Source organism: Candoia aspera, chromosome 2 (assembly GCF_035149785.1).
Source record: "Candoia aspera isolate rCanAsp1 chromosome 2, rCanAsp1.hap2, whole genome shotgun sequence".
Lineage (NCBI taxonomy): Eukaryota > Metazoa > Chordata > Lepidosauria > Squamata > Boidae > Candoia > Candoia aspera.
In genome coordinates this window covers 265217953-265231274 of record NC_086154.1, presented here as the reverse complement: position 1 = coordinate 265231274, position 13322 = coordinate 265217953, and the positions used below count along the sequence as shown (strand labels likewise).

Sequence of the window (13322 nt, the reverse complement as noted above, 5' to 3'; positions counted from 1 at the left end):
GAAATAGGTGAAGGGGTACAAGTTAAGTAGCCATCAACCCACAACGACTAACGGCTAACAAACAATAGCTAAACGGATCACGGAGCCACCCAAGCCATCAGCGGCAATACAACGGGGATCGCCCAGCTGAAAGCAATCAGCAGAAGAATGAAAACCTGAGGATGGGCGATCCTGGAAACCCTCAACCAATGGCAGGGCAACGCATGGGACAAAGGGGGGTGACGTGACCGAGAGCGAGGGGGCGCTGACCGGCGCGGGGTATTTAAACCCCGCACCGGCGCGCTCCTGTCACTCTCAGCTTTTTTCTACCAACGTTGTACCTACCCTGAAATAAACCAGAGCCTGCTTTGCAAACCAGTGTCTGAACGTTATTCAGAGGTAGGCAGCGCATGACATAAAGCTGAGAGTCATAAACTCAGCCTCGCCGAGCCCCACCGGACGACAACGAGCCGCGGGAGGAGTAGACGGCGAGAAGACCAGCAAGATGAGGCCGGAACGACGCGGGCAAGGAGGGCGAGCCGCGCGGCAAGAGACAGAGGAGGACCGACCGAGGCCAGAGGCACCGCGGACTCCCGGAGCCATGGACGCCCACCCCACCCGACCCGAGCCTCAGCTCCAACCCCAAGGGGAGATGGCGACGGAGGCAACCCGACCGCGGGAGGGAGCAGCACGACTTCCGAAACCAGCGGAGGACCCCGCGCCCCACATCGCACCCCAGCAACGGGCGTGGAGCGACAGCCCCATGGTGCTCGACACGGAGGAGGACGACGGAGACACCCACCAGACGGAGGAGGAAGCGGACCCGCGGCGGAGGGACGATGAACCCCACCGGCAACCCACCCCCGAGGACGCGCCAACGGAACCGGCCCCAGCGGCGGCGCGGGCTGTGGACGAGGAGGCACGAGCTGAACTCGCGGCCATGCGGGCTCAGCTGACGGAACTCCGGACCATGCTCCAGGCGCTCATGCCCCCCGCGCCACCCAACGACGTCCCCGCACAAGCCCACACCCCGAGCGAAGCACCGAACCCACACGGGCCAGCGGAGAGCCAGCAGACGGCACAGGCGGCCGACACCACACCCCGGGAAGCGAGAGGCGGGGCCGCACAAAACGCCCGGGCCCCAAAGGACTTCCCCATCTTCTTCGATGGGACCCCCTCAAAACTCTCGTTTTTCGTGACCAACGCCAGGGAGTTCATGGGGAGGCACGGACACTCCTATGACTCCGAGGCCGACAAGATCGCCGCCGTGGCGATCAAACTCCAAGACAGGGCGGCGGACTGGTACGTCCAACTGTACGAGTCCAGCTCCCCCGCCCTCGCCACCTTCCCTGCTTTCATCAAAGAGATGAAAAACTACTTCGAAGACCCCCTAGCTAAAGTACGGGCGAAAAGCGCACTCCAGAGACTTAAACAGGGCACACGCACGGTCCCTGACTACGCCCTGGAGTTCAAAGCCCTCGCGGGAAAGGTCTGCGACTGGTCTGAGACCACCCTGCTGGAAATCTTCAAAAGGGGGCTCAACCGCGACGTTCTCCAATGGGCCCTCTACCGCGACGACCCAGAAACGTTACACGGGTGGATCCACCTCGCGGGGAAAGCCGAACACGCGCACCGCACCTTCCTGATGACAACCACGGAAGACACAAACTATGTCGGGAAAAAGGTACCCGCACCTCACGGGGGGATGGCCGGCTCCATATATCCAAAAAAGAAGTTTAACCGGGAGCCCTGCGGGAGGTGTGGCAAATTAGGGCACAAGACGGCGGATTGCTTCGCCAACCGACCGCCGACCAGCGCGCCCAAGCCCGCCCCGAAAATTAGCCCCAAACCACCCAACCCGGGGCCGCCCCCTCACCGCCGAATGACCGTGGCCACAGCGACACCGGAAGAGGGCTGGGACACTTACTGGGGGGAAGAGGACAATACCGACCCCGACCAGCCGGCGGGAAATGCTCCCCGCTTGCTCTGAGACGCGTGGCGAGGCAGGCGGTGGGACAGCAACGCGGACCACCTCAACGAAACGACAAAAGCTCCGTAATATTGGCAGCAATTCAACTCTCTGCCGGCAACGGAGCCACCACGGCCGCGGCACTAGTGGACTCGGGGTGCTCAAAAAACCTCATCCACCCCGACCTAGTCGCCAAACTCGACCTCCGCTGCTTCCCCCTCCCCACGCCGCTGGCATTCCACCAGCTGGACGGTTCTACAGCGGGAGGGAAACCAGCCACGCTACAAACCGAGCCGGTCACCCTGCAAATGGGCACTCACACCGAGCGCACGTCGTTCGTAGTCACGCCCATCGGACGGCCCATTGCAGTCCTGGGGATGCCATGGCTCGCGAAAAACAACCCGCGGATCAACTGGGCGACCCGCACCTTCACATTCGGCGACGGCGAGTATCGAGCACCAGTACCAGCTGGCAAAAGCAACCCCACGGTAGGACGAGCGGAGGCGACCACACAAGACAACGCCGCTACCACAGCAGACCTACCGGAACAATACGCCGACTTCTCCGAGGTCTTCGGAGAGGCAGAGGCAGACCAACTACCCCCCCACCGCAAAACGGATTGCCGGATCGACCTACTGCCCGACGTCCCCCTACCTAGACCAAAGATCTATTCGATGACCCCGAAGGAGATGGCAACCCTCCGGGAGTTCATCGATAAAAACCTAGACAGGGGATTCATAGAGCCAGCATGCTCACCGGTCGGAGCCCCCGTCTTATTCCGGGAGAAGAAAGACGGGACCCTACGGCTCTGTACCGACTACCGGGGCCTAAACGCGGCTTCCCTGTCCAACAAATACCCCTTACCCCTGGTGAAGGACATGCTCGCCCACCTGTCCACGGGCAAAGTCTTTTCCAAATTGGACCTGCGCGAGGCGTACTATCGCATCCGAATCAGGGAGGGGGACGAATGGAAGACGGCGTTTAACTGCCCCCTAGGCGCGTTCCAGTACAAGGTACTGCCCTTCGGACTCGCGGGGGCCCCTGGGGTGTTCATGCAGCTCATCAATGAGGTACTGCATGAACATCTGTTTAAAGGGGTCCTGGTCTACATCGACGACGTCCTCATTTACACAAAAACATACGAGGAACACGTAACCTTAGTCAGGCAAGTCCTCGACAAGCTCAGAAGGGCGCAGCTCTATGCAAAGCCCACAAAGTGCGAGTTTCACAAAGAGCGCCTAGACTATTTGGGGTATCGAATCTCCGGGGACGGCATCGAAATGGACCCCGCAAAAGTCGAAGCGGTGCTAAACTGGGAGCGGCCCCGCAACAGACGGCAACTACAGAGCTTCCTGGGATTCGCGAATTTCTACAGGTCCTTCGCCCGGGGGTTCGCTGAGATAGCCCTCCCCTTAACGGACCTCCTCAAAACCAAAGGGGTGGGGGACACCCGACGCGCCAAGAACCCAGGCACAGTGCTGAATTGGACTCCCGCGTGCCAGACCGCATTCGACAAGCTGAAAGCGCTGTTCACGACGGAGCCAATCCTCGCGCACCCGGACCCAGAACGGCCGTTCGTGGTCCAAGCCGACGCCTCAGACTTCTCCCTGGGAGCCATCCTGCTACAAAAAGACTCCACGGGGCTCCTGAAACCATGCGCCTACCTGTCAAGGAAGTTCTCCGAGACAGAGAGGCGATGGCACGTCTGGGAGAAAGAAGCCTTCGCGGTGAAATCGGCACTAGAGACATGGCGTCACCTACTCGAGGGAGCCACCCAACCATTCGAGGTCTGGACGGACCACCGGAACCTCGAGGCCCTACGAACGCCTAGACGCCTTAGCCCAAAACAGGTCCGATGGGCCCAATTCTTCAGCCGCTTTGATTTCCAGCTGAAGTTCATGCCGGGCAAGAAGAACTTCCTGGCCGACGCCCTCTCCCGGCTGCCCCAAGACGAAGAGCCCGCCCCAGACACCATTGGGACGGTCCTATCCGCCTCGCAACTGGGGATGGCCGTGACCACCCGAAGCGGCGCACGGAGGCAGCTCGACGCTACGGCGCAGCCGACGGCGGGACAACCGGCGACGGAAAGAAGGCAACCGCAACTACCAGGGGGAATGCGCACGGACCTCGCCGCCGCCCTCAAAACCGACCCCTGGTTCCTGGCAAACCCCGACAAGGTAACAATGGCGCAAGACCTGGCATGGGGGGAAGGCAGAATCTACGTCCCGGACTCGCAACGCCAGGCGATCTTGCATAGGTCACACGACGCCAAGCAAGCGGGACACTTTGGGTTCCTCAAGACCCTACACCTAACGCGGCGCCAATTCTGGTGGCCCGCGCTCAGGCGAGACGTAAAAACCTACGTGGCGTCCTGCCCAACGTGCGCTAGGGCCAAACGGGCACCAGGCAAACCCGCGGGGCTACTGCAACGGGTGGCAGAACCCTCCCGCCCATGGGAGGAAATCTCTATGGATTTTATAGTGGACCTCCCACCCAGCCAGAAGAAAACGGCCATTTGGGTGGTGAAGGACTACTTCTCAAAGCAGGCCCACTTCATCCCCTGCACGTCGGTCCCATCCTCACAACAACTAGCCAAACTCTTCCTCATCCACGTGTACAGGCTACACGGATGTCCCGCACGTGTGGTGACCGACAGGGGCACACAGTTCACCTCCAAATTCTGGCGGGCCTTCCTGAAGCTGACGGGGACCCAACAGGCCCTGTCTACGGCTTGGCATCCGCAGACGGACGGAGCCACTGAGGTTCTTAATGCCACCTTAGAGCAATTTATACGATCATATACGAACTACCACCAAGACGACTGGGCTGAACTGCTCCCGTTCGCCGAAGTCGCATACAATAACGCCGTCCACACGAGCACGGGGAAAACCCCGTTCGAAGTAGTCTCGGGGCGCGACTTCGTCCCCATCCCGGAGCTACCTCAACCCCCGGAACCCCAGGTGGACGCCAGCGACTGGGGACGGAAGATCGCGGAAGCATGGCCAGTAATCACGGCGGCGCTAAAGGAGGCACAGGCTGCTTACAAAGAGCAGGCCGACAAGCACCGGCGCCTACAACCGACGTTCCAGGCGGGGGATATGGCCTATCTCTCCACCAAGTTCCTAAAGTCAACTCAACCCTCGAAAAAACTGGGGCCTAAGTACATCGGGCCGTTCCGAGTCACGCAAATAGTGAACCCGGTAGCAATACGCCTGGACCTGCCACACAACCTCCGGAGGCTCCACCCGGTGTTCCACACCAGCCTCCTAAAACCGGCAACCACCTCCCGATGGCACCCAAGCACGCCACAGCCCGCACCGCTTATGATCGACGGGCAACACCACTTCGAGATAAGGGACATCCTCGACTCCCGCAAGCAACGAGGAACCCTACACTACCTGGTCAGGTGGAAACACTTCCCCCACCCTGAATGGGTGGCGGCGCATAACGTTAACGCGCCTGACCTGACCAGAGCATTTCACCGGGCATACCCCGACAAACCGCAACCAAGGTCAGCAAAACCAAACCCCCCCCCGCAGGCCTCCCCCCGCCTCCCGTGCCCCAAGGGAAAGGGCCCCCCCCAAGCCCGCGACTTGGGTGGACCTTCCCCCCCCCGGGACTCACTCCCCCCGCCCCGGGCCCACGGGGTGGTGACAAACGATCGCCAGCACCCTCCCCCCGCCCCCCGGCCGCGGGGGAGTGGCAAGCAAGTCAACAGGGCAACCTGGGGGCAACGCCCAAGAGACACAACAAAGGCGACGCACTCTAAATAAGAAAAGAAGGGCCCTACCTGGAGCTGAGAAGCACCCGACCAGCCACGCCTCTCGCCTCGCCGAACTGAGCCAAACAAACAGGGTGTGGCTGGAGCATGCGCACGCCAGGTCAGAACCCGAGCATGCGCACCATGGACACACCCTGGGAAGGCACGTGGTAGAGGGAGGAGCAAAGGGAGGGGCGACAACTACTCCGGCGGGAACTTTGAAAAAAAAAAAAAAAAAAAAAAATGTGGCATTTTGACAGCTCCATGGGGAAAACCCAGAAACCCGGGGGAGAACACTATTCGGAAAGGGGGCAGTATGTCATGAGTGCCGTTGAGCTAAAGTCATCAGCGCAATGGCACTCATGACAATGACAAGGAAATAGGTGAAGGGGTACAAGTTAAGTAGCCATCAACCCACAACGACTAACGGCTAACAAACAATAGCTAAACGGATCACGGAGCCACCCAAGCCATCAGCGGCAATACAACGGGGATCGCCCAGCTGAAAGCAATCAGCAGAAGAATGAAAACCTGAGGATGGGCGATCCTGGAAACCCTCAACCAATGGCAGGGCAACGCATGGGACAAAGGGGGGTGACGTGACCGAGAGCGAGGGGGCGCTGACCGGCGCGGGGTATTTAAACCCCGCACCGGCGCGCTCCTGTCACTCTCAGCTTTTTTCTACCAACGTTGTACCTACCCTGAAATAAACCAGAGCCTGCTTTGCAAACCAGTGTCTGAACGTTATTCAGAGGTAGGCAGCGCATGACAGGCACCAGCTGATTAATGTAACAATCAGGCAAGAGTTGCTTGGCCAGAAAACGTTACACAGTCAGATCCTGTTCTCTGAAAGACGACAAAGAGGAGGAAGTGCCACTGCTGAAGACTGCCTTTTCTCCCCCCGCCCCTTAAAACTTTCTGCACATGGTGGTCAACCTGCCTTCTCCTGTTCCATCCTGGAGAACAGAGTCCCTTGCCACACCCTTGCCAAGTCACTGCACATGATCCAATGACTGCCAATCGCACAGTCAGGAGACCAGTCTCTGGCCAAATGGGAGAATGAGCAGGCTGGTCAGGCTCACCCTGCGGTGCTGGCCGGCACGTATTGCTGCTGCTTTCTGCAGGCATCCCCGGACTGAGAGAGACATGCCCATTTTGCAACACTGCCCAACGCCCCTCCGTAAATGGAAGCAAGATGCGGCTCTCCAGCAGCAGCCACTGGAGGGAAAAGAACTACTGCCCCCTCACTGGGTCCTCCTGATGAAAACAGGCTGCGCTGCATTGCCTGGGAAAGGGGGGTGAGTTTCTCTCTCCTCTTGTATCTCCCAATAATATTTTGGCCAACATCAGGAACTGCAAGAAGCAGCAGAGGGGATGCCAGGGTGGGGACAAAATTAGCACGCAATTGGTGGCATGCGGTCCTTGGCATGTGCCCCATCTTGCTCGGTGCCAACTTGAGAAGCAGCCATGGGGAGCTGCAGACGGAGCTGCCAAAGGGTTCGAGTCCAGGATGCTCAGCGGCCTGCAGCTCAGCCAAGACAGGCACAGCTCTCCTGGCTTTCGGCGATGTTTCTTAAATTCCCCGGAAAGCTTATGAACATCTGGACTGCTGAGGAAAACCACGCTGGGGGGGGGGGGGGGAAGTAGTCAGGGAAATGAAAGGTCAGTCTGGCTGGGAAAACCTCACCCTGTTTATACAGCGGAGGACCTGACCGAGAGGCCGCGGCCATTCAGAAGGGGCGGGTGGACTGGGGGGCTCGCTGCTCTGGCCAAAGATAAGCTTCAGTGGGGCGAAAGGGGCAGGCGGCCCGATCGCGCTCGGAAGGCTGCCGTGCCTGGCTCGCAGGCAGGCGGGAGGGCGCAGGACAGAGCCGAGCCGAACCGAGCCGCGGCCCCCAGCCTGGCGCAGGAGAGGAAGGGCGCAAGGGGGCCGCCTGCTCGCCCGCCCGCCGGAAGGCTGCTGCTTCGGGGCCTCCGAGAGGACTCGGCTTTTACGGCCATCAGGCTGGAAGTTCCTGTCGGGCCGGGCTGGAAGGGGCCGAGCGGAGGAAGCAGCAGGGCGCCGCGGCCACCCTCGACAGCCCGGTCAAGCCGGGCGGCGGGAGAGGGCGGCGGGCGGCCGAGGAGGGCTTCGGCGGGCAGGAGCAGGGGGCCCCTCAGGAAAAGGACCTGGCCGCGGAGGGGCCCCGCGGAGCCCCCCGACCGGGCCCGCCGACGCCTCCCCCGCTCTGCCCTGCGTTCCTCAGCCGCCCCTCCCCCGCGACAGCCGGGCGGGGCTTCCCGAGAGACCCGGGGGCGCCCTGCCGGGCGAAGGCAGCGGCTCTTTCGAGGAAGCCTCCCGGACCCCGGACCCGCCCGGCCCCGCCCCGCCCCGCCACAGCGGGCTCGGGCAGGAAGGCGCGAGGCGGCCGGGGTCGCCCTTACCCTTGACGGCGCTTCCCCGTGCCAGGCGCCCAGCCCGCTCCGGGGCCTCGGGACCGTCCCGCCGCGCGGGGTACGAGGAGCGAGTCCGTCTCCGCTCGCCGCTGGGCGCTCCTGCGGGGCGGCACCGGGAGAGAACGGCCCTCCGCGGGGAGCCTCTCTCGGGCGGCCGCTCCCCTCCTCGTCCCCTCCCCTCCCCACCTCCCCCTCCGCGCGGGGGTGGACGCGGCAGGCCGGAGCTGCCGCCCGCGCTCCCCGCTTCCTGCCGACAGGGAAGGCGCGCTCGCTTCGCCGCCGCCGAGCCGCCGAGCGGGCGCGGGGCCAGGGACCGGGCCCAGGGCGAAGCCGAGCGCGGGCGGCGGGCGAAAGGCGGGCGCTCCTTGGGGCGCCTTTGCGGGGACTCTGGGCCGGTGGCTCCCTCCCAGCCCAGCTCCTTGTTGGGGGAAAACCGGAGGAGGAAGGCGCGCTGGGCGCGTCCCCGCCTTGAGTCGGTGATAAAAATAATAAAGGCGGGCCAAACAATCTCCGAAAAAGGCGCGGGGGGCCTGTGGAAGGGGAGGGCGAGCCCTTAAGCTCTCGGAAGCCGAGGGCCCCGCAACTAACGCGGGGAGCTGCCCCGGCTAGGGTCCTTCCGGGGCGCCAGCCCGGGGGGACCCGCCGAGGTAATGCACCGGGCGGCGCGAGGGGGGAGGGCTTCTCACGCTCCCCGCCCCGTCCATGTTCACCTGGAGCGGCAGGAGCCAAACTCGGAGTCGGCGGCCGCTCGGAGACCCGTCGAGGAGGAAGAAGGAGCCGGCGCTTTCGAGGGGAAGGGGAGCATCTAGGGGGCGGGGGGGCTGCTCTGCAGGGGAGGGGCGGGGGCGGGTGCAGCGCCCGGCAGGCCCTGCTGACGGAGGCAGGTCGGACGGAGGTCCGTGCGCTCCGCCAGCGACCACCCCGGCGGGTGGAAGACCATGAGGTGCAGAGGTTGGACGCGAGCCACCCGGGAGAGCCACCCGGCCGGCTCCTCCGCTCTCCCGGGCCTCGGGGGCTGCAGGCATCCTCCTGGTCTCGTGGCTGCCCCAAGCTGGCTGCGGGGGGGGGGGGGGCGAACCGGCCTCTCCAGCACCGTCCCAGGGCAGAAGAAAGGAAGCCGCCACTGTCTTCGTCGGGCCGCTCCGGCCTGCGGCGGGAGGGCCTCGCTTCAGGCTGGACGGCTCTGCAGCCGGCCGGTCTTCTGGGCAGCTCTTGCTGGAGCCGCCCGGAGGGCCCGCTCGCAGCTGGCGACAGCTGCCTCGTAGGAAAGCCTGCCGCCGCGGGATTGTTCCCTGCATGTGGAGATGCAGCCAAGTTTGCAATCTGCCTCCGAGCACATTTGCTGGTGACTGTCAGGAGATTCTCATTAGGGATCGGCAGGGGACCGATCACGCCTCAGGCACGGATAGTTAATACGTTGAGGAGACGGAGCCATCAACCTGGTTGGAGCTGCACAGAAATTAAAGCAGTCTTTGGAAGCCGCACGTTGGATCTGGACTCCAGCTGGTGGCAGCCCAGCCACCTTCGGAAAAGGAACACATGCAACACACTGGGTAAGGGTGATGGTCCTGCTGGGCACCTGAACCTTCTCTCTTGTTTGAATGAATTTTCCAAGGTTTCAGAGATGTTCTCTTTCTCCTCCCCAGAAGCTGCTATTTACAGGTGGTCCTCGCTTAACGACCACTGGTTCAGCAACTGTTCGAACTTACAACAGCGCTAAATGAGCAGTACAACCGGTCTTTGAAGTTCTGGCCATTGCAGTGTTCCCACAGTCACGTGCTCACCATTTGCGACCTTCACTGCCAGCGTCCAACAAGCAAAGTCAATGGGGAAGCCGGCAGGAGGTCACAAACGGTGACCGTGTGTCATTGCGCTTTAACGACGGCATTGGAGTCGCTTAACAATGGCAACCAGAAGTGCTGGGACCGCTGTCGCTAAGTGGTGTGGTCATGTGATGACCACTTTGTTTAGTGATGGAAATTCCAGTCCCAATTGCTGTCGTTAACCAAGGACTACCTGTACTGTATCATGTATTCCCTAAAGCATCTCCTACTAGGGGATGTGAATAAGAACCTCCTTCAGGGGAAGAAAGACAACATTAGGCCACATAAATGGGAGCCAGATATTCAAAGAGCTTCCTCTGAGCAAGGGGAGCCCCTGGGAGCCCCTGCAGGAAAGGTGTCTAAGGCGCTATTTGTCCCAATTCATACAGTATTCCAGTTGATCCATCTTAAAAAGGCATAGAATTGGAAAATTAACATATTTTTGGCCTTATGAAGCCAAGCAGCAAATGTCCAAGTTCTTGTGGGAGGTGTATTCTTGCCTGACATCAACTGAGAAGCATGTAAAACAATAAGGGGATGGGAAAAACTTATTTTTAAACGATAGCAAAGCAATGTCTATCTCATCTAGGGGTTGAAGGGTGTACGTAAGTGTGATGCTTCAGTTCCGCGAGGGCACCTCTCATGAAGGTTTAAGGTAGCCAGTAAAAGCCATCTAAGATGCTGTGATTCAGCCATGAAGTATCTGCAGGTCTTCAGCACCTACAGTTGATCTGCCTAACCCTATCCGTAATCCAGGAATCAAATCTACTCTTTTATTGACCTGAATGTATAATCCATAGCCTCCCTTAGCACTGATACTGTCCCAATTGAGGAGCATGATTTGGTTCACCCTCAGATCAAATGTCACCACAATTTCCTGAGAAAATGACTTTCTATCCCTCGGAGGCCCCCATTTTAGATAGCACAGTTTGCGGTACCTTTACACTGATGTCCCCTGCATAGACGGACTGCCCGCTATCAGGAATATTATGCCTAATGATGTCAAAGCTTTGGATCAGTTGCACTGCTGTCAGTAATTGCATGGCTCCATGACTATGGCCTCACCTCAGTGGAGACTTAGATCATGCCTTCTCACTCCTGCCTTTTCTCCACCTCTGATATGTTCCCAGTATTTGTATAATCTGGACAGCCTCCAGCCACTGGAGAGTTTTCCTCAGTACTTTGACCCCTGTGACCAGTCATAGCCTCAGCAGGTCTATGAAGCAGTCCTTTAATATAGAAGTACCACCTAATACTGGAAATCTACCCACACGTGGTTCCAGTTCCCCCTCAAAGCCAACTGAAGATCCACAGTGACCATACCTACAACAGATCACATCCATTCAAGCTCATCAGACACAGGCTGGCAGCTTAAGGATTTTCACCAGCTGTTTCTTAGATTATAACACTCCCCCAACAAAGTGAACAAGCCGCTCAGCAGCAGTAGACCAGGGCCATGGGGTGACAGACCACATTTCTAGTCCCCCGGCTGCCCTTGTTGCCCTTTCTTGAAGCACTTCCAGTTCCTCGACATCCTCCTTGAGTTGTGGTGCTCAGAGCCAGGCAGAATACTTGAGGTGGGCTCTGACCAAAGCAGAGCAGAGGAGAACAATGACAACCTGTGATGTGGAAACACCGCTGCAATAGATGGAGCCCAACGTTGCTTTTGCTCTCTTTCCTTCTCTTTTTTGCAGCCGCATTATCCTGCTGGCTCATATTCAGTTTGCCCTTAACTAATGTTCAAAGATTACTGTCCACAAATATCATTACCAAGCTAAATTGTTTTTTAATTTAGTATAATTGTATCTCACGTCCTCTGCCTTTGCATTTTACTTTTCCTAAATGAAAAACTTTGCACTTGCCGGTGCTAAACTTCAGTTACTTGCAACCTGCCTCTCCAACATACAGTGCTGTATGATGATCGTTCAGAAGTCATTTCTGTCTTTTAAGGCATTTGCTTTCCCACCCAATTTTGCATCTGCCAATTTGATGAGCATTCCCTCCATCTCTTCCTCTGAGCTGTGAGTTAAAAGGTTGAAAAATAGAGGAGCCTTGTTGCACCCCATTGGCCATCTTCCTCCAGTTTGAGAAATAGCCATTGACAAACGCTCTTGGAATATAGTTTTTGGACCCAGCTGCCTACCATCTTGTCAAGTAATCCAGCCCACGCTTATCTGTCTTGTTGATCAGCACATTGTGGTTCTTCACCAAATGCCTTGCTGAAGTCACAGTATACTACTTCTACAGCATTCCCAAACTCCATTAAGGAAGCAACTGGATCAAAAAAGTGAGATGTTAATCTGACAGGATTTGCTCTTGACTTCTGTTAGTTATGTATTCTTCTCAAGACTCTTACAGATCAGCATCTTTATGATCTTGCCAGATTCTTTATGATCCGCTCTAGACTCAATCTGATTATTGATTGTGTGCCATCAAGTCATTGCCAATTCTTAGTGACCACATAGATTTTCTCCATGACAATCTGCCCCTAACTTGGTTTTCAGGTCTCCTAATGATGCCCCCATCACCACTGTAACTGAGTCCATCCCCCTGGCTGCTCTGAGTCATCCTCCTCTTCTCATTCCTTCCACCTTTCCCAGCATTAGAGCCTTCTCCAGAGAGCTGGATCTTTGCCTACTTTCTCTGAAGTAGGATAATTTGAATCTGGTCATTTGTGCCTCAAGTAAAAACTCTGGGTTGATTTGTTCAATGATCCATTGGTTTGTTTTCTTGGCTGTCCACAGTATTCTCAGGAGTCTTCTCCAACACCAAAGTTCAACAGCATCAATAATAACTTGCTTCTTCAAAGTCCAACTTTCGCTTCCATAGAGGGTCACCAGGAAGACCGTGGCTTGCACGATTCTGATCTTTGTAGGTGGAGACACATCATGGCATTTGGATATCTTTTCCAAGGCCTTCATGGCTGCTCTGCCAAGTGCTAGTCTGTGGCGTGTGTTTCTTGACTGCTTGTTCCTTTACTGTTGACGATTGATCTTAAAAGGCAGAAGCTGTCCACCACTTCAATATTTTCATTGTTAACTTTAAGACTGGTTGTTCTACCTCTTGTCGTTAGTTTAGCCCTCTTTATATTTAATTCTAGTCCCATTTTTTTCACTGTGCTCCTTGACTTTTATTACTAGAGCTTGGAGATCCTTTGCATTTTCAGCTATCAGAGTAGTGTCATCAGCACAGTGCAGGTTATTGATGTTCCTTCCTCCAGTTTTGAAACCATGCCCATCTTACTCCAATCCAGCTTCTCTTAATATATATTCAGTATATAGGCTGAATAAGTAAGGGGAGAGGATGCAGCCTTGTGGCACTCCTTTGCCAACCTGCCACCAGTCTGTTTCACCAT

The 13322-nt window shown here is 57.8% G+C and overlaps 1 protein-coding gene across 2 annotated transcripts in view; it reads right to left on the bottom strand.

Moving 5' to 3' along the window:
• Positions 1-8289, bottom strand: part of LOC134491892 (phospholipid-transporting ATPase ID-like) — a 62225-nt gene extending 53936 nt beyond the window's left edge. Inside the window, exon 1 of one of the 2 annotated variants that reach the window (XM_063295943.1) lies at positions 8133-8289. The gene's annotated coding sequence lies outside the window, so the exon portion shown is untranslated. The remainder of the gene's footprint in view (positions 1-8132) is intronic. The other variant, XM_063295944.1, reaches the window with a different exon arrangement.
• Positions 8290-13322: the final 5033 nt, after the last annotated feature.